The sequence below is a fragment of the Saccoglossus kowalevskii genome, chromosome 1 (assembly GCF_978046115.1).
Source record: "Saccoglossus kowalevskii chromosome 1, keSacKowa6.1, whole genome shotgun sequence".
Classification (NCBI taxonomy): domain Eukaryota; kingdom Metazoa; phylum Hemichordata; class Enteropneusta; family Harrimaniidae; genus Saccoglossus; species Saccoglossus kowalevskii.
This window is the reverse complement of record NC_140641.1, coordinates 16643464-16665938: the sequence shown is the minus strand read 5'-3', so window position 1 is coordinate 16665938 and position 22475 is coordinate 16643464. Positions and strand designations below refer to the sequence as shown.

Genomic DNA, 22475 nt, shown 5'->3' with positions numbered 1-22475 from the left:
ATAAACAGATGCGACTCGAACTCAAGACCTCGACAAGGGGTCTTGCCACTGTAGATGCGCAACTTAGTAACCCCTCCCATAAATGCAAACTCCGAACGGCGTTTTATGATCACTGACTTACAGTTGTCAAATGACATGCGTAAGATAAATCACTGACACCACAGGCTGCTACAGACATATAAAGCCACGCTCTCATGGTCAAATTATGCTAGGTAGTATTTTTTTAAATGTATAGCGATTGTTTTTGTAATATAAGGATACTTATGCATACAATTATAGGTATATGTCGACATGTCGATATTACACTGCTGTAAGTTCGTGGCGTTGCATGCGTATATACGGAGTTCATGGGCGCAATGAATCAGCCACGTTCAAGATGGCAGAAATTCGAATGTGTTTCTGTTCCGTTACACACTGGTTATTTCCTGCTATACACGGGAATACCTCTATCACGCAGAGACAAACGCTTTATACTTTTCACAGAACATCACACAGAATTACGAGGAAATTATGGAAAGCTGAACTAATACAATTTATTACAAATTATCTCTCATTTAGATGAAACTGACTATACGTTAAATTATATCAACAAAAATACACTATATAGACAGGGGAATTGGGGTATGTGTTCTCAAGTTTGTAATTACAATAAAACTCCTATTATGCGGATTTGACCTTATTCTACTTAATATACAATGCAGAAAATCAATCTCTAGTACCAATGAAATAATACGACAAGTAATGTTTCAGACGAAAGTATCGCCTAATGTGCCGATCTTTATATATTTAATGTAATTCAAAGTTGGTGAAACTAAATACGGTGATATGTGTTTCAATATATATGATACGTTTACATGCAAGAGCAAGTTTCAAATGTAATATTATATAATCCTTGTCCTAAATAACTACCAACATATCTAGATGTTTCACTCAATTGCCCTTCATTTTGTTAGTATATGAAAAGGTAGAAAATTGGTGAAAGCAAAAACGAAAAAATACTCATAACAACTCTATCTAGGACTGGGTAAATATTCTAGGTGTCAAGCTTAGACATTTCTGAGCGGGTTGACAATTCCCCGCAGTTATATAGTACCTCAGCGGTATATAGTCTCCTCCTCGTATCATTTATATCGATCCGATCAGTTTTTTTTATATATATTTACCATTTTCATATGTAGATCAGATGTCCCATTTTGTAAAAACTGAACACAGCCAAACTGACTCTTTGTTTACTTAACACACTCGCCAGTCTGAAATACAATATTTTACCGATAATAAATGTTTTTGGTGGTTGGAGAGGTGTGCAATCGTTAAGTAGGTTGCTGTGTGCTGAGAGACCACTGTAATTGTGACGTATACTATGTTTTCACTAAGAAGAAACAAAAATAATGGAATAAAAGCTGGAAGGAATAAACCACTGTTAGTGGTAATTCGTGTAGCTTCATTCAATGTCAATCTCTGCAAATGCGCATATAGCTTGCCTATTTAATAACGGATGCGTTGCATGAGTTCTCTTACAGAGATTGACAGTGAGCGTACCGTGTGTAAATACTACAGAAATTGTAAACAATTAGCCGATAACATAATGTGAAAAGTACATGAAAACAAAACTATTGCACTGACAAGAGTTTCCGATTGATCTTCCTACTAGAGTGTCCTGAAAATCGGCATGGATGTAGTGGCCGAAAGTCTGATACTAGTATAGTGCCCATTGTAATAAAACTGTTCGCTCCAAACGTCGTCGACTTAACATAGGGTTTCCATCATAATTTTTTCGAGCCAGCTAGGTGCTGAACGTTTTCCGAATAACAGTCCCGAACTTTTGTACGGATGCCCAACAGATCCCGTTTTGCCAGGGCTCTGAAAAAAAAGAGACTTCGTATTAGTGAAACTTGTACATTTCATTTGTGTAGTTTCAGTCACTAATTGCATTGCGCATCGAATGAAGGATATCAACTACAATAGTGACAAAACAAGATGTTAGAAAATCGAGCGAATGAATAGTCGTCGCGCCACGCATGCGCGAGATAAATGGGTCTCATATAAACAAAGATTAGCTGAGCGCATTCAATCAACCCAAATGTCACACATGCGCAGCGCGACGACTGCCACCCTTTAACGTTACGAAAATGCGTATCTGCTCATTCGTGAAACGATATATTCAACAAATTCTGTTCTTAGCGGTGTCAAATTCACTTAGACGCAAATTATTGTCGAGATATCGTTGACAGTGAGAGTGTTCCTCAAAGTATTTCTTTCCCTCTTTCTTTAGTTCACGCGCGAGTTGAGCGTGATTCAAGATGGCGTGATAAATGATTTGTTGAGTCGCCGCTGATCAACATGACTCGAAACACTATTTCCATGCCCGTTAACAAAAACCGATCACAATCGATCAAAATTCTGAAGATATTTTATCATGAATGAGCTGATTCGCTTCGCATAATTTGTGAAAAAACAACAAATTGCGTTGTATATTAGGAAGTGCATCATATACAAGATTTTAGGGAATATAGACGTCATTCAAAGACGTCATCTATACTCTCATGTATACACATGCTATCTATAGACCTCACTTCGCGCTCGCTCTATTCAACGCAATTTATCAAATCCACATTCGCTAAAAGAGATACGCAGCACGTCTAAGTACGCGCCGTAATTACTCATATAAGATTCACCATGAAACCGTTTCTCGATGTACTTTGTTAGAAATCACGTCATTCGTCTTCATTTGTGATGACAGTTGTAAATTGTCATCTACCAACATTAACAGATTGAACGTCGGAAACGAACACTTACAAACTATGCATTATTGCAGTGATACCGGTAATTACGATATGTGCACTGGATACAGTACAGCCGTGGAGATTGTATTTACTTTTTCACGTTTTATCAATACAAATGCCGAAAAAAAAAACGTTTAGTTGTTTTCTCCGTGTAAAACTTACGATATAATAATTGTTTTTTTTCGCTCTAAATCATCGAAATAGAATTGAATTTCACTTTTTGAAAGAGAATAAAGAGACAGAGATCTCCTCGAAGGAGACTACATCCTTAGCATAATCTCCCATTACGTCTTTTATCACGGGTGACAGCATTATTAGAAAAATAATCATTTTAATAAGATCGTTAAGGTGATCATCTCATGGCTACAATATCATCTAGGACATCAACTAAGATCTAGCTATTGTGAAGAACATAAGCCTAATTGGATCGCAAAGGGTTAAAGATCTGGGCGCATGTCCTCCGTAATATACGTCGGAAATCCAGAAAGAAAAATTGAAGAAACTTTATGCTAGCCTAACACAATTCTAAAAGCATCGTAAACAATATGCAGGGGGTGTAGTTACTTCATGTAATAACCATTCTGTGTCATTCCAATGCCAGATCGGAAGTGTGTTATATTTCACTGCACAATGGAATCACGCACCCTAATATCTCAATGTCCCTGGGCGCATATGGCATTTGGACTCAAACTGTCCTTGCCACCTAGACACTATTTGTAAACTTATTTTACTAACATGAAAACACGCATTTATCTTCAAGATGTATGAATAAACAACATTAAGAAATTCCCCTGCTTTCAGACATGTAGCGCAAACTGTTTTCGGTGGAACTGAGGCAGTGCATATGCTTGGGTACACCGAGTCGCTTCGATTCAGACCACAAACGGAAGCTCGTGACACGCAAAATAAACGAGTATCCTATTTCAAACATTCCCATTTCGGGTATTGAACAAGATAAGTCCGAGGCAAGCGGGCTTTGTATTATCGAAAGACGGTGTATTTAATTTAAACTGTTCTTAAGACCGATAGACATCTACAGATTATGTCAGAAAAAATTGAAATAACGGAAATGCTGAAAATGATTGATATCACTGTGATATTACTGACAATAATGCGATGGTAGCTCGGGGCAAATTTCTTGAATTCACTCGTGTTCATTTCTCAGAAGGCTCATAATGAAACATCAGCCTTGAAGGTGCGTGTGGATGGCTTATTAAAAATTCGCGTCCTCGCGGCATAACCGGTTACAAATGAGAGCATTACAATCGTATAACATTCGACGTTTAGTGGGAGGTCACACCTCACTAATTCGAGCATAAAAGTTGATAGTCATTCACGTTACACAATAACAAGTATAAATTTACCAGAAAACTAATTTCTAGGTCATAATTCAACGTTTAATATTTCAAATATACACATGATGCATACGAAAGTTGGATTTTTTGAAATCTGAGTACAGACATCGCAAATGCAAATTGCTTTGAACATTTTCGTATATATTTTAGTACTGTACACGCAATAAATTACGTTCATTGTGAATTCGCACTAATCTCATTTTCACTGCCGTGGCAAGAAAAAGAACAAATACAAATCGGATGTACCGGAAACAGTTAAAATTTTGTGATCCCCTAACGCGAGTGCTATGTTTTGTGTATATTATTGTTTCTCGGGTTCGAGACACGCTGTATAATATTGCAGCAAGTGAAATTGCTTTCACGCAAACTGACGTTAAGTGAACATATAATTTAGCGAGACTTAAAACAATCAAACACACACAGTCGTTACCACACCGAGTGTATGTTTTTTTTTCGAATGAAAAAATCCGTTTTATTATTCGCGTTAATCGGTGTCTATCACAGTTGTTAAACAATCATATTAACGGCTACAAGATACTTAGTACGCAATATATTACTGGACAGTTAAGCTTATTTGTCTTGAAAGTACGTGTCTGAAAGCAGTAAAAGCAAAATCCGATGCGAGATCACATACTGTGCGATAAAGTGTGTCCTGTTGTTTTAAACATTGGTTTATGCATAAACAGCTATAACTTTGAGGTGCGCACTGCTTTCTAAAATACGGGAGCAAGAACCTCATAGAATGGCGGTGTTTCCGAACATTATTTCAATTTTACTTGATTGGAAGTGGATAAATCATACCTCATCAACGGTACACATCGGTGCGACGATTGGTTACAAAAACACTCGAACGCACGCTGTGCAACGTCTACCGTCCAGACAAATAGAGCGTTTATATATTATTTGCAATCGACAATATACAGCTTTCTGATATACATAATTTGAATACTTAACCAACACAACAAATGGCAAGAACAGATGCATATTTTACCTTTGCAACTATACCGGTGTATGGTCCTGTCTCACAGAGTGACTTCTGAAGCCTTTCAAGAGCGTCTCCGTCTCTTCTTTGGTATTGTGCGTCTACATTGACGATGATCAGAAGTGTAAAAACTATCGCTAAAAGTGTCTTCATCTAAAAACAAAACAATGAATAAGTCATCATATGTGTCACATATTCACACAATCGTATGTAAAGGCTACAGGAAAACACCAGTGGCGGATCCAGAGGGGGGTCAGGGGGCCATGCCCCCCCAAACGCATGACGATTCATATTATCTGGATTACGCATAGTTTCTCTGCGATTTTCGCTCCGTATATCTTAAGCGAAGCTTGCCCCCCCCAATACATTTTGCTGGATCCGCCACTGGAAAACACATCTGTAGGGATAGAGGTGATTTAGAAATTAGTGATGTAATATTTGGCAAATGCCCCCACCTCCTGGTGAACATCGAACAAATAATTGCCAAAAATAAGAAAACACTCCACGTTTCTCTCACCCGCAACATTGGAATACTTAATAAATTATATGTAGATAGTGGGGTATAAAACGTGGCGATTATCCCACCACTTGTGCTAAATTTGAGTTTGGCATTGACTGGAGCATAACGCCACAGTCGACCTGCTCGACATGGTCACATAAGACATACACTTGGTACACCAACCTCGTTTCCTATAAATATATGACGGGAACGGTTTTGTGGTATCGAGAGTATAAGTGGAAACACGCGGTGCAATAATCGTTGATTAAAATCGTTGGAGCGAACTCGTCACTTGTACTTTTCTTATTTATAACGACCTCGCGAACTGAAACCGTGTTTTGTAACCAATGGCACATAGAACCGTTCAACCAGAAAGAACGTCGCTAGCAGCTGAAACTCAAAAGTTGGCTTTCCGACATCCGTATATGACAACGCACAATTTCGTAGTCATTTGATGGCATCACAAAACACTGTGTACTGGTTAAATTTAACAAGAACTAATCAAAAGAGTTATAATTGATAGCAACCAAAAAGAGAGCAAATAGTTTTGTAAGTTATAATCATGATAATCATCCATGGACATGATCATTAAAAAACTATGACAAACTTCTTATCCAGGATCGTAAATGTTGCTAATACATATCCACGCGCAGCTGTTTTGTTTAATTAGGTACTCCGGTTGTCAGGCAAATACGCATTAGAAAACATGTTTTTCAAGGTTTACGAGTATACAGCGTATTCCCATACGCGTGAAATACCGTACCCTGTACTGTTTTCTTGTTCTGATATTTACCGCCTTGTCGTATTTCGGCGGTAGCATTTTTACGCGCGTCAAATTAGAAATAACTGCGCGAGGCGTCAGGCAGACGCAACGTACAACGCAGCACCCACCAATGAAGCGCGTACGAGGCAAGCGTTGCTACAGTCCGCACGTAAACACCGTCAGATTAACCCGATCAATAAGGAGGGTCTTTCATAAGTCATCTTTTTGCCAGTATATTCTGTTGTGTTTGATTATAGTAGAGCTACATTAACGTGTTGGACGAATAGTCCAAGTTAAGGGTTGTATATTTATTACGAATCATGTTTTAAGATAGAGTGAGAGAAACGTATTTGTTTGCAAAAATATAATTGTTTGAAATTGATTTGAACGAACAGCTTTGGCAAATAAAGTTTTAAATGTACCATTGGCGCCAGTTGGTGAAACGACAGAAGGACTGTACACACCTGTGCCAATGTGCGACGTTCTCACGGACGACCACTACCTTGTTGAAATGTACAAGAGCATTACAATTAAATTACACGTTCACCGACCAAAGCTTCCACCAATATCGTACAGTTAATCAGATTACCCATTAGTTGTTTGATTACGGACTTTGTTTAAAGACATATTATTTCTTTCCCATTGATAAATTGCTTACGATAGAGAAAATTCATTTTTACAAGGCATTGGTGGATATTCAATTTCGTTAATTATCCCGCGGTATTCAAACAATGCATAATAATTAATATGTTTTCTATGTGTCTATTTCATGGTTATGATGCTAATTATAATGAAGTAGCTACCAACGTCTAGGATATTTAAAAATAATATATTAAAAAAAGACATTACCAATACACAATTAGCTTTAAAATTAGCACGGTGATCATGATAGTATATTGCTATATTAAAACAAATTTAAACACATTTATACACAGCACGCCTTTCTAAAAATCTCGGCTAGTTTGACTCAAATTACGAACAGAAAAGAAAAGTCCGGGAAACTGTCAGATAGAAATATCATATTTTAAACCCATTTCAATGCGCTTGTCGACAACATTTTTTCACCGTCAATAATTCGAGAATTAAGCTCAATTAGATTTACCTTGCTGCTCTGTTTGTATTGTGTAAGTTTCAAGCTTAAACAGCGGATGACGTGTTTCCGTATGGCTTAAAATATGAACGCAATCCAATATCTTGTGACGCGTCAACTGTGGGCTGATCTGACAGCCTGGGTATTACGAAAGTTGGATGCTGTGATACGGTCGGATCGTTGTCTAGTTCGGTTGGCCACCCGATGCGTAAAGCTGACAAGTTAAAACTTAGCGAGTGAAGCGTGAATAGACGTCCTCTGATGATCAGTGCAAAGCAGGCGAAGGATGCAGGAAGTATACTGATGCGAATAACATGAGCCAGGATGCCTCGAAGATACTGGATCCAATGAACAGGGGCTCTCACATTTATGGTTTAAAACCCGCCCACACATACGTCAGCGAGATCCGAGACAAGGCGAATGATTAGCAAGTAGAAACGTACTGCCAATCAAATTTCAGCCCGACACGTGACAAATGGTATTCACATGTGAGGGCGGATAGCTCTAGGTAGTACGCCTCAAATAAGCTATTACAAAAGGTGCGCGTGAGATGCTGACACGTGGTTTTGAAAGATAATTTCGCAAAATATACAAACTACGATTCTGGTAAGGTTGAAATTCACTCGTGCTACCTTTTTTTGTTTTTTGTTCGAGGAATCTTTCAGTGTCATTCGCTACTCTATTATCACAACTTGGAATTTCAAACTAGCACTCAAATAACACACGCTTAATGTGTAACAATGATGTTCAGTTATGTCTCGGCTACATGACATTAAAGCCGTTATGAAGAGTTTAGCTTTGAAAAAAATAAATGTCAACATACACAAACCAGACTCACGATTAAAATCATGAAAACACCTGCACTTTTATGGGCTTATTTGTGAGTATCCATCTTGTGATGACGTAATTTTAATTGGCTGATAACAGGTAAATGTAATAACACGCCGCCCTCATTATATTGATAATTGCAATTGACCTATGGAGCAGGTTCCTTCAGGAGAATGATAAAAGCTATGTGATAAGAAAATGTCCATGTGGATTAAAGTTAACTTACATCAATACAACTATATAAACAAGACAAAATCTAAGAATGCCAGTTAGTTTACGATGGGAACAATGGCGTGGTGTAATCATATTGCTAACTTGAACGTTATGTATTCTACAATAATTCATTATAGAACCGTAATGGTGTGTATGTGGGGTGTGTATTTGGAATGAGTGGATGTAGTTGATTGCTTGTTTGATGGTTTGGTTGTGTGGGCGTGTGTTTGCGAGGGTCATGGTTTCATGGTATGTTCACCCGATTGGAAAGTATCTCTTGAAAGCGCTATGATGTGGACAAAACCGCCGTTTTGCCGAACAATAGCAGCTGTAGACCAAGTTCACTGTCAATATCTATTTCAATACTCATATTTTGCCGGATACGATTATTACTGCTTATGTTGATTAGGAAACGAGATATTAACGACTCGTCTAACGATGAGACCATTAATATAGAATGTATTGCTGATCAGATGTTCAAGTATAATCGTCTTTGCGGTAGTCATAGAAAACACAAGAGCCACCAAGTGTTTGTACGATCGGAAAAGGCATTAGACTCCATTGGGGTTGACTTCAAGGCTTGTTAAATTACTCAAGTTGGGCAATGAATACTACCCGCTGTCCTTTTCCCACATCCAGGGTGTCTTCGCAACTCAGCGTTCAAGTGTACCAGTTGTATACAAATACCAATCATGAACAGCTTGCATTTTACACGCGTACAATGCGTTTTTTTTCAATAATATATATACATATTCACGATTTGTGTTTAATGAACCAGCATGGCATTTTATGCTGGGCGATTTGTCACTGGAAAAAAAAAAGATTTACCAATTTATTTTCCTTGTTAGCAGCAAGCTCTCTGTGATACCGTTGATACAAGGGACACGCAATGTAATCGAACACCTCGTGACATACGTTATTCTCGGTTAATACATAACCATTTGAATGCGAAAGATTTTAGCTTCTTTGAAGAAAACAAAAATCAAAATTGTATACGGGAATAAATATTATTGTCCTTTTTTTCTGGTGTATGTGTTATTTTAATATTTATCCTTAGTGACATCAATATTAGGAGACGCGGGTAAAACCATTATAGACATTCAATTGATTTAATATAGCATTATATATGGAGTCGATGCGTGTGTGCTAATTTGTTCACATGCCGGATGTCCCTCTTACGACTATTGTACATCAAATAAGATAATATTCACGGTAGACAGGGCGTAAGCGACACACACACTAGGCTGAGTGCTTGACTAAATCTGGCATCAAACATTCACAACCGGATTTCGTAGATGTTCAGCAACAATTACGTCTCTTTGTGCCTACGTACACTCTGGTAGTAAGACGTAAATAGTGCTAACGTGAATGGTCCGTTGAAAAGATACTTGGACACAGCTGTTCTTTTTCTTATATGCGCAGTAAAAATGAAATCAACGAAAAACAATTCTTTGTGGCGTCGTAGAATTTTTTATAGAAATTATTTGTCTGAAATCGCCAGACAATATGGCTGCAAGAACAATGTAATGTTACAAACAGGGCATAACATTGGGCGTTACAGTAATACAAGCTATTTACTTGGGGCATTTTTTGTGCTTTTGCTTTTTATTTTATAGCTTTCTGAGTTAGACGTTAACACGTTTTTACAACATTAAAACTGGATTTCCATTTCCATAAAATGTTTGAGCATGTGAAAGAAATCTAATGTGTTTCAGATGGACTGGAATTAGACCAATTAGCCTTTGTCGTCGGGCGAATGGTCATGCGCACGTTCAATGTGAAAGTGTGAAATAGGGCTTAGCCTAGTTGGGCAAGATGTACAGGCAGATCATGCATGCACACACCGCGTTTTTCCTATTATTTGCTCAGTTCTCACATCAAATGCCTAATTCATCATTTTTGAAAACAGTGATTCATAATTCGATAACATTTTCATGGAATAAACGTTCATTCGATTGTCACGTATTTGTCCACTTTTCCTCGAGCATACACCCGAATCTTTACTGTTTGTGAGATACCAGCAGGAAATATCGCGAGAAGTCACAGAAAAGGGATATGTTGTTTGCTCCTTGCCGATAACTCCTTGCCTACGTGAAGGTGCCTGGAGTTTATTCCCCAATGTCGCTCTTTGCCTGTTCTACGAAATTAAGTTAACTCAAAAGCTGAATTTTAGAACATCGATCAGTTGTCGCAGATCGCTTTCAATTTCCGAATGTGGGGGCATCATCTGGCATGTTGTCTACAAACACTGTTCGAGACAAACTAGAGCAGGATTTATCTAAAACCATATATGCGATATATTTAAGATCCGTCAACATAATAAATAAGTCTAAATGTTTGTATAGAGAATCAACGTTTACTTATCGATTTTATTAAAAACTGCAGTGAAAGTCTGATTACAATTTACCATGCTAGTCACCCATGTACTTTACTTCCCTAGTCAGTTTTTGTTAACGTGTAGTATTCTCTTTTATATATACAATGAAATTCACTTTGAGTAAACCAATAAGACGCCTGAAGTGAAAACATTGTCGAATATACGAAAGTGAAGTGACGTCTGGAAATTGCAAAAACAAATTCTCACCGAAACAAAACAAAACTATACAACAAAAGAGTATCATTATGTATTTTTAGTCATAAAAATTAGATGAATGTCTAACCAATAAAACCGCATTCTACCGTATCATACCGTACTTATTTTTACTTGTTGCTCATTTTATTGGGGGTTACAAAATGTGCATTTCACTGGTGTTATTTACTTAATTGAGCTGGTCTTTGTTCTCTGGGATACTCTTTATTTACGTTAAGAAACCACTTTTCATTGGTTGGTGTTAGACCAATCACAATAATTGTGTTTACGTGAAAAAATCAGATGCATGAAAAGAGATAGTTACTATATACATAGTTACCTTTTTTTCTATACCAGTATTTTACGGTTGAGTTCACTCTTCAAAGCAATAGTTTAACTATTGATTTAGACAGCTAATTATAAATGAGTTACTTAGCAAATAAGACACACGCTGTCGCCGTTTTTCATTTGCGTTTTTCTAAGTCTTAAAGCTAAAGCAGAATGTTATTGCATCTCTAAAACTTGAATTATACGAATAGGGTCATATGGATCATGCTCCATTTCCCCCAATATGAAAGCTGTTCATATACATTTACTTGCTATCATTGCCGTTTTGAAAAAGAAATCGCTAGAATTAATCTATTTTTTTAGTTCATATTTCTAAAATATAATATGAGAATTTGGTTACGTGTTCTTAGCTTGAAGTGTAGGGTTCGTTTATGGGGCCACACAAACCACGTGGTTATTGAGACAAGTTGATTTCCTGAACATTTAAATATAGTTGCTTCATTGAAGAAGTTTTTTTAACACATTTACTGAATATCAGATATTTTTATTTAATCACAGCCTTTACGTCACATTCAAATCAAGAAAAATATTTCCATTAATTATTAATAAAACAAAACAAAACCTGACGCTACACAGCAGGTATGACGAAACCACATAAGCATATGAATATTGACGAGACAAAAGGAAGTGCTTGTAGCGATAATTGAAGTTCATACAGAGTCTCAGTTATGTCGAGGAAGGATGTCAAATTTTGATTCTCACAGGACTACACACAGGAAACGTATATTTGCCCGCTAGTGGTTAACGAGACGACGAACATACTATAAACTGCGCTTTTTTTCTGAATTAAATCGCCACTCATTGCGAGCTCACTTCACTTTGGCTTGTCGCCCCTCCATATGCCATCGATGACAGTTCACACGAATATAATCGTACTTGAGTACGTAATCGATTATCGCCTCGCCTATACACCGGCCCTAACGAATTGGATACATTGCTAATTCAAGAGATTACCTTGCTAGTCGCTACCCGTAACACACATGTCACAGTGTCAATTATTTGTGACTTTATCACCAATTCACTTAGTTTAGCGCACCGTGTTATTAGCAACAAATCGACACACAAAACGACACGGTATATTATATTACGGTGTAAAGTTTGCGTTTAAATGAGTTGTTTATTACCTTTCACATGTCGCGAGTTGAGTGGGTAAAGCATACGCAGCGTGGCATAGCGTGACGTGTACGAGTCTAAATTTAAGGCGCCGTGTTTATTACCTCGAATTAGTGCAGTTTTATGATCTTGGTTTAAATAGCCTTGTAAGTTTATAGTTACACAGATTTAGTGCTATAAAATATTTTAACAGGAACTTCGATATGTATGTTGATCACGTTCACTACGCATGAGCGCTATTATACTAGCGTTTCAAAAATAGCGCTATTTGGTTGTCATATCGATATATTTATCGTATAATACATTTCATAAAAGGAATGCGTCTCCCGGTAAGACGAGTCGTGTTTCATATCCCAAAGATAAATGGAAAACAAATTAATTCAGTTATTTTTAGTTAAACAGGTGTATCGTAATTCGTTATTTTACGTTTATAAGATACATATTATATCAATATTACGGCACCGTCGTGATCAACATCACCACTATAGCGTCTGGAATTTGTTTAGTGCTCGGTGTGAAAGTTTAATTTGTGTACTCGTCATATTGTTCCATATGGCCATAATACTTGGTCGTGGCGACAATGCTGTTATGTAGAGAGGCATTTCCAGCAGCCCATCTGTAATTCGTTATGATTTTCGATAAAGATACTGTCATGTTTACGTACACTGATTACAGGTTTAAGCCTCTTACTAATGATAACAATGAACGACGCGAACTTAGAAGGACGGGTAATTGGAAACAAATTCCCGATACTAGCCGGACATACTAAGAATTAGTCGATATATACATCCGCTAGAATTATGCTATTTTTTGTTCAACTCATTGCCGCTAAAATCTAATATTACGACTACTCGAATCTTCACCTACCCGCCATATACAATTATGCACAAGGGACTCAGCTTGTGACACCTGTTTTTTTGTTTAAACTACGCATTTTTAAAAATGTCGATACATCTCAATTCCAGACAATGTTCAGGCTATTGATATGCACTTTTATAACAAATGTGTTTCTATTATTTGACCTAAAGAAGAAGTGTGCCCTCATTTTTTTTAAACAATAACTTTGCATTTGGATTTACTTGAATGGTATTATCAAATCAAATCAAATCTAATCAGACGCTTTTAATGATCACGCATTCTGTTTAATGAGTGATGTATGACGTGAATTCATAGAAACATATTCAATGTATTGTCTATCCTATTATGTCTAATTCTATTCATCGATTCCCGACAGTTCTCGTGTCATTGCAATGGCAAAACGGGATATTGAAATAATTGTGCAGAGTTACAAATTACGTTTGATTATGTAAATTGTGTCTTATTTCTTTTGACGTGCACATGTTGCGTTACTATGTCTTTGGTGGCGTGTGTTACTACTTGGAAACACGACAAAAGAATGTTGACACTCGGATGTTTTACTTTGCCTAAGTCGCAACGTTTATGAAAATAATGACTTTGAATATACCAGAAAACGTGCATTTTTTGCGTGAACTCGACATTTTAAACTCGACAGGTGTCGATACGAAGAAATAAATGGGACGAATTTTAAGTACGCGGTAAGATGTTTATAAATGAGCACCGTTAAATGAATTCATCATCACGCTTTGCGCTAAAAAAAACAACAACACTCGTATACTGCATAATGCATAACTTGGATCTAGTGTTATTCAGCAATTGTTTTTGCGTTGAATGTAAGGATTATGAAACTTATTCCCATACGCATGTTTTATTTTAACAACCTAGTAAAACGTGTGACATCGAAACAGATTCGGTTTCTTTTACAATTAATACGATCATATTTCGTCACACTACAATGCCGTAAGCATTTCCACCCGTACCTTTGCTCGTGTTACAATACCTGCAGTTACAATATGATCACTTATAAATATGGGAAAATAATGTTTAGTGAAAAAAAGCAAACAAACTTGGTGACTTACCATTGCTCTAATACTATTTAAATCACAGATAATCTGAGGATGAAATATGACAACCTTGGTACACGGACACGCAAATGACGCAGCGGAGAGACTGGAAAAGGAACAGTGACTTGTCTTGTTTGAGCGTGAATGTATACACTTGTATTATAAGCTGGCGACCAATCACTTTCTTGCACAGCTTTGCACTTCACTACGGCTCCCAAAATGCCCAAGATATCCGATTTCAGCCTTTTTATGCACTAGTTGTTGGACCGAATTGTGTTGCCATAGAAACCATTCGATATTATTGAACACGTCATTAGCATTCAATTATGTTGATGCTATCGCTTGTATATTATCTGTTTGTACCAGGCGTTGCACATAACGTTGCCGTTTAGCTTAATCGTTAACGTTCCGCCGCCGTTCCCATCCATACGCCTGCTCACCTGAACACTGAACACATTTATCTACAAAAAGAATTCATGCAACAAGACCACCATTTCATCTTTACGTGATGCTCTACAAACATATATTCCTATTATTGTGTTACTGCATCTGCAATGATTCAAATCACCATTTTGGCATTCTTCTTCCCGAGTTTTCATATATGATAACAAAGTTGTCTTTTGTTAAACAAATATAATTACCACGTCACATGACATCGCGAAATTATAATGATTAAGATTGGGAAATTGAACTTCATCCATATCTAATTGTTCTAGTTTGTCAGTTCCGTTTACGTTGGACACAAAATCTTAGTTCCTATACGAAAAACACGCGGTTTAGGATGGAGTTGTTGGTTGCAAGTACCGTATGGCAACGAATTGTTAAGTGTAATATTTCTACTCAGACGTGGACGTCGCGTATAAACTGCTAACGACAGTGAAATGCATTAAAACAAGCCAGACTTAACCTTCCGGTCATATCGAGCATATGCTATCAACATTATATCAACATGTTTCATCAGTTAGTAATTCTTTATTCTATAGCAGATATGTGATAAAAAAGGAACGCTCGAATCGTTCGTCAATTGAACTGAAATTGGGAATTTTGGACTCGATTCCGAAAGCAGCAATAGCTTGCCGCGTGTATATAGTAGTTCATTATATTCGTGAATGCTTGTATTTTCTGTGTTTGGAGTTAGTTTGTACAGTGCACAGAACACACGATGCAATGGTATTATAATATATTTGACAGTTCTCCAGCCTATACTAAAATTAGACATATGGCTATAATATCAAGGTAATAATGTTTAAACAAGTAGTAACACCTTTGAAGTACTATTTAAGCGCCACTGCTTCTTCTAAATTCGCCATCGAATGACGTTAAATGTGACTCCTAACTTTTTTTTTGCATTAATTTATATTCAGTTTGTTTTCTCCGAAGACCAATAAATATTCCACAAAAGGGCAGTCCATCGTAAAGATCTGATTAAACTGGAATCAGACTCAAGTAGACTGAAATCAAAGCAGTAAAATGGAAAAATCTGTTAATATTAATAATAACAGTCACATTGCTATTATCGATTGAATTACACTTATAATTCAACACGTATTGCCTTCTTTGAATGCTAACATATCATCCATGCACGTGTTTTCTTCGAGCACAATGGAGTGTTCTACCGACTAACGCAGATATTTAGAGCACATCTTTCAGGTGCAAAACACTACGTGAAAGGAATGTACTCCTTCATGTTTAATTAGGCACAGGATATATCTATAATGGCCAATTTGGACAAACGAACAATACGTAATACGCTATGTAAAACCAAGTCGCTAGCATCTCAAACAGGAACAGGTTATCTGAAAAAACTCTACGGATCACTTGGGATCATTGTATACATCATTAGTTAAGATTGTTTTTAGGAAATTCTGTAATAAATACGAATATCTATTGAAAACAAACTGAATATTGCAATGCGAAACGTAACATGAGTTTCATATGCCACCCGGGTAGTTACCGAATTTAAACATGTATACCATCTGATCGTGTACGTGAAACTGAAAATTATCACAACATGGTTACCAATCCTAGATTGCACCATCTGCGTTTTGTTTCAAACCCACAAATAATTTTAATTGATTAGTATTTCGGTTTAGTGTTTAACTTTAGCAGGAATATTTGAAAAAATAATCTAACATCATTGAGTGAGTCGCCTATTTTGTTCTGTTTTTATTAACAACGTACTATTTTTACTCACGTTAATACAATTTTTAACGACGTAGAAAAATCGAATTGTACAAAAATGTATGTTGTAAATATATAACTGATATTTTAACGACACCTACACTGACGTAAAATGACATATAAATGTTGTTTTTTTTACTTTTATTTTCTGTGAATCCCCATTCTTTGTGATTTGCTGCCGTGATTAAACTTTACCTTTGTAATACAAACAATTAACTCGGAAATTAAATTAAATCATTCTCGAAATAACAGACGCATGTCGACTTAAGGTGCTTATTGAAGGATGTGTATTGGTGTAAACGGACAGTTCTTGATGGATTTACTCTTGTCACCCGATTGCTGCGAGCCACGGAAAGACGTGAAATGCGAGCGATTGTCCATTGAACGAAGCATGACACTAATTGATGAAGCTAGATCCCCGGGTGAAGTATTTGTATACTGTGGGCAAGTTCACTGTGTATATTCCTAATATGAATGGACATTTTCACTTTCCTCCTGGGCATCTGCTCATTTTGTTTGGGTCAACATTAATGCCAGCGAAACCAAAGATCGACCTACTCATTTGGAAGAATTTATTTCCTATTGTAAGCGAAAGCGACACAATGTACACTTTATGAAACGTAATATATCAGTACAATGCAGTCATATTGTAGGCACGCATCGCTCGCATATATATTGTGCCCAGGGATGGACAGATGAAGTATAAGTAGAAATAGTAGAAATTGTTACACGCCTCATTATAGTGAATTGAGTCAAGGAAATTTAAGCTCAGATCGCCTCATTTTGTCTTTTATGATACAAAAAATGTGCGTCAAATTAAATGTATTTATCCGTGTGGGTAGCTGGTCGGTGGAAGGGATGGAATCTTGCCCTTTCAATACAGTCATGGAATAACATCAATAGTATTTATCTAAGAACGATTCATCAATTATTAAAATTGTAGAATTGTTGGATTTTATTTTCTGTCAAAAAAGGAAAGTCCACGTTCAATGCCGACTATACTATAATCAACTCACCAAAGAAAAGCACACGTACTCGAATAATCATCCCGTTCATCGAACAAGCCTTATTGGCCGAACAGAGCATCTATGTAAAGAGACTATTCACGTACGATGATTAGTGGTTAGATGTTATTCGTTTAAAGCGCTCAATTTGTCAAGCGTTTTCTCAACAATGACGTAGTTTTATCAAAATACGGATGTTTTATGTGTATAATACTTTATTCCTTGAACGTCATGCTTTTGTTTTCACTGAGCAATTGATTGATATATTGTTTCCTGTGATTGCTGCATGATGCAAGATCTTTGGATGTTAGGAGAGTTATGTTCTGCATCATCGCATTTTTAACCAGTTTTCACAGTTTAATATTATATTATATTGATCATGGAATAAAAAGTATTTTTATCATTTCAATTGCTTAAATATATCGCTCTGATTGATAGCGTGATTTCCATTAATAAACCACTAACGCAGTCTAATATACCACTCGCGGCTCGTGCATATATGTCGTGAATATCACGTGGTAACTCCTTAAATAATGCTAAAAGTGTGTTACAGTGGAAGAGGAATACATATTATCGGAACTGATGTCACATGTCACGTGGTTAATTGAACACAAACGTTGCGAGGGCGCTGCCGATACTGTTACACACACAATATGAGTAATACTAATGATAGTTGTAGCAAATATAAGCCACCCCCTCCCCCCACAATACCATTCAGGCCAGCGAAACGTTACTTTGAAATTGTCCATTTATTAACATAATTTATTTATTTATGAGCCAATAATTCAGTCTAGTCACGTCAAAAACTGCTACCATATCAGCCCCCTGTCAAACAACCGCAAACCCAAGATACCCCAAGACACATACACTGTGATGTGCACATTTAATTCTGCTGCACTAATCACCTGGTATTTGTTGTTTTTTGACCAGTGTCTGCCGAAGAGTACATCATTTTTTTTAAATATTCAAACGCTTTGTAGAAATTTGTAAAATGTCCACCATCTCAGGGACACTACAGTCATTGCACTAAGATGAAAACCAATGCAAAGCGGAAACATTGGAAAGTGATAATAGAATAATTACTCAAATGTACAGTACCGGAATTCGTCAACTTTCATACACTTTTTATGTTTTGAGTGTTTTAAGTAATTATGTATGTGCATACCTTAACTAATAACAACCCCGACTTCGGACATATGTACAAATCACATGCCTCTTTCAGTCATATGGCAGTACTGGACACAGTGTGGAAGTACCCAACGTTCCACTCTTCCTAGTTAAATAATTGTGTTAACAGACTGGGAACAGTTTAGTTCAACATGTCCAGTTGTTGCATTGCTACGGAAAAACAGCATTAAAACAATCTTTGTAGCAAACGTTTTCGCTGTTGGAAATGTTCACTGAACAATATGGTTTTCAATTGTTACATATACGTTTTCCAGGTTGTCCCAACCACTGCAACAAACTGTATGTTTTTTGTGTGTTTCCCGTTATCAGAAGTTTCACAGAGTCAATCCAATTATTAGCTTTGTTTACTGAAAATTGTCTGGGCATCTCTCAGAAGTGTCTTTCCATTTACTCTCATTCATTTGTGTTTTTATAATGAAATGGAATGCTTATGCAGCTGATTATGTTTTCGATATGGTCAATAAACACTTAGAACACATCACTAGACTTTGAAACGCATTCAGGCATTCAATGTTTCTATAGACAGTTTTCGAGACGGCACTTTCTTCATAGTAAACAGATGTACCCGTAAACCAATTTTGACAGGAAACAGAAGCATGGTTTAGAAGTTATTCTTTTTAAATCACTTTTGACCAAAAAAGTCCATTTTTGTGCATATTTCAAACTACAGTGTCCATAAAAAAATACTAACAGAATTTTAAAATTCATATAATAAGCTTTCCAAAAATATATAGTTTTGTGGACAAGGGATGTCATCTTTGTTTCCTAATTAACTAATTAAAATACCTGTCAGGTAAACTGCACCTTAAGTTCGACAACGTTTGCTGATGTTGTTGGTACATACAACATACAATAACGAATCTATTAGTTTACTGCAATATAGAGGTACTGCTTCCCCAATCTACTAAGCATTTTCCCTGACCTTTCGAATAAAATGACTTGTATGTAGCTGTTGTCGATTCTGTATAGGATTCTGAATAAACTACACCAGGCATGTGACAATCAATCAGTACTGTCGTCAGCAGTCTTGCGTCTACACTCAGGTTACTCATTCACTTGCACCACAGAGGAAATTAAAACAGAATTACATTATGAAGTAGTGTTTGATTTCATCTATTGAAATTCGGGGGGATAACGTCTCGAGTTCTTGTTGATCCTACAACAGCCAACCTAGTGAGATAGATGGAAGTTGATTTTTAGCCAGGGCTGTTTTTTAATCATGTTTCCCGAAGAACCTAAGTGTACGTTTCGACATTCACGCAATATGATGCCTACTACGAACAACATTCATTCTAACTTTACGTATTGGTTTGGGCATCTAATAGGCGTGCATCATGCAGTATGTTGATTCCAATTTGCTGCAAGCTTGAACGGTAATATAACATAACCATTTGCCTGTTCCTAATAAACTGTTTGCGCTGACAACTATTTCCCCTTTAGGCTGACATGTTCTAGAATAAATTGATCATATTTTGCAAATACGTCGATGTATGTCACCGATGACGTGTTTATAGATAATATTTCCGGTTTAGGTTGAAGTCAAGGACTCACGTATGTGTACGCTTGCTAATGCGTGAGATCGCATGATTTCATCTTGAAAATATTATTGAAAACGTAAAGCTAAACGAAACTGAATAGGTCATAGGTCATAATGACCAGGACTAGTCGTCTTTATACATGTATTAGATTGTCTATGACGTCAGCAGTTTGGCTTGCGCATGTTCACTTAGTCACTGTAAGTTCGCGGACATTGTATGCTATTTGGAGCCGTCTTTGTTTGGGATGGTTGGTTTACCGTGGTCGTGAGTTTGAATCTAGTGTATATTCTTTGTGTGTATATGGTGTATGTTACTGTCAAGGACAACACTAGAATTACTTTGAAAAACAATGATATTATTATGTTGCACATAAAATGCCCCTAGGAAACCGCCATCACCATGTTGCAGATCTCTATCACAATGTTGCTGGTCTCACATATATAGTAAACGCAAACGGCCTCCAAAATTTCGTTGGCACGCGATTTGTTCATCTACTGTTTTAGTGATATATTATTTTTAAATTTGTCATTCACATTGAACCCCTTCCATTCAATACGAATAGGCATAGTAACGGGATGGTGGTAATTAACCAACCCGTCTACTACAGAGTATAATGTTCGTAGATTGTTTAAACTATTATTTTGTTAAATAAAATATCTATGTACGCCAGAGTGGTGGTGCGATTTCTACCTCTCGAAAAAACAGCGTTTTGTGGTTAATGGATTAAAAATTGGTATTACTGTAGAGATCAAAATTATTAGCCATAACACATATTGTCATATACACCTGTTTATATGTACATCACTAGAAATTTCAAATACTACCATCCTGCATTCAACTAAAGATATAACTGAACTTGAGGGTGTATACCGGATATTTATTGACATTGATAAGAAACCAGTAGTATAATTGCCAAATAAAATATGTATAAACAGTATCACAGGGAATTTTACAATTAAGCGAGATGCGTGTGTTTCCACAACGTCATGTTTATGCCAATGTACTTGCGTAGTCACATCGAAAACCGTGACATTCACATGATTCGTGATCACTGCGACCGTGACTGCAATTCGTAGATAAGTAAGGTTTATATACGCTTTCATATTCTGATTGTTTATACGTTCAAAACAAATTTCGATATACATATGTTTAATTATTCCTTATATTTAGTTTCACCTATACACTGAACGATGGTTCGTCGTAACATCGATGTTATCATGTTTCGAATTCCATTCCTGAATTATCCGGCAAGACTAATAGTGTAAATTTAGAGAACTAAAATACTGCGATGACTGGAACCCAAAACATACACATCAATATAAAGTAAAATGACCATTATTCATTACCAATCCTTTCATGTATTTTAAATACCTCTATAATGATCACAAATAATATATATATTCACCGGCCCCGAAGTGATGATAAAACTAATGTCAAGGTCAAAAACGACTGTTTTATGATCTATGGTTTTATACATGACCCCTCCCCAAAGCTCACGCATTCTGGTACGTTCCAATATTTACAACAGTTTAACAGAACATTATTAATTGAATGTAATATTTTAATTAACAATAATGTCGTCAGAAAGTGCGTTTTGAGTGCTTTTAAGGTACATTGGTGAATTAAATAAAGTGAGTGTACTTACATCGTATCACAAGTGGCGATATCGTTAAAAGATAACGTTGATGACGTAATTATAGACACAAATCATCATGTCAAATTACCTACACGATTTAAAATTTAATAATTTGTTGTTACCCTATTCCACCATTACACTCATTAATAACATTGATCAAATATTATTTGCGTGATCGCATTGATTATATTCGAAGAGTTCGTAATTTATCGGACTAGTACCTAAGCAATACACTGCACCACAACTTGAAGTTCCTTGTTGAATTGAATGTTGCAATGTCTTCCATGGTATAATACGTGTCAAGTTAATAATAAATAATATGTTTACCACGTGGTCCATATGTCTTTCTCTTATAGATTTGACTAATGGATGTAAAGTTAGGTTTATTTGTTTTATGCCGTTTTTGTGGATTGGTTTGTCGATTGTCGTTAGTCAATTATTTTTGAACTTGTAAATTTTCTCA

At 36.5% G+C, this 22475-nt stretch overlaps 1 long non-coding RNA gene across 2 annotated transcripts; it reads right to left on the bottom strand.

Moving 5' to 3' along the window:
• Window positions 1-1459: 1459 nt before the first annotated feature.
• Window positions 1460-14674, bottom strand: LOC144364020 (uncharacterized). Of its 2 annotated transcripts, none has more exons than XR_013422800.2 (3): window positions 14481-14674; window positions 5130-5273; window positions 1460-1860 (listed from the first exon to the last, which is right to left on the bottom strand). It is a non-coding gene; the product is annotated as an uncharacterized LOC144364020 (long non-coding RNA). The 2 variants fall into 2 exon arrangements; XR_014930126.1 differs by lacking the exon at window positions 14481-14674 and adding an exon at window positions 7485-7790 and having other exon boundaries at window positions 1524-1860.
• Between the last annotated feature and the right edge of the window lie 7801 nt (window positions 14675-22475).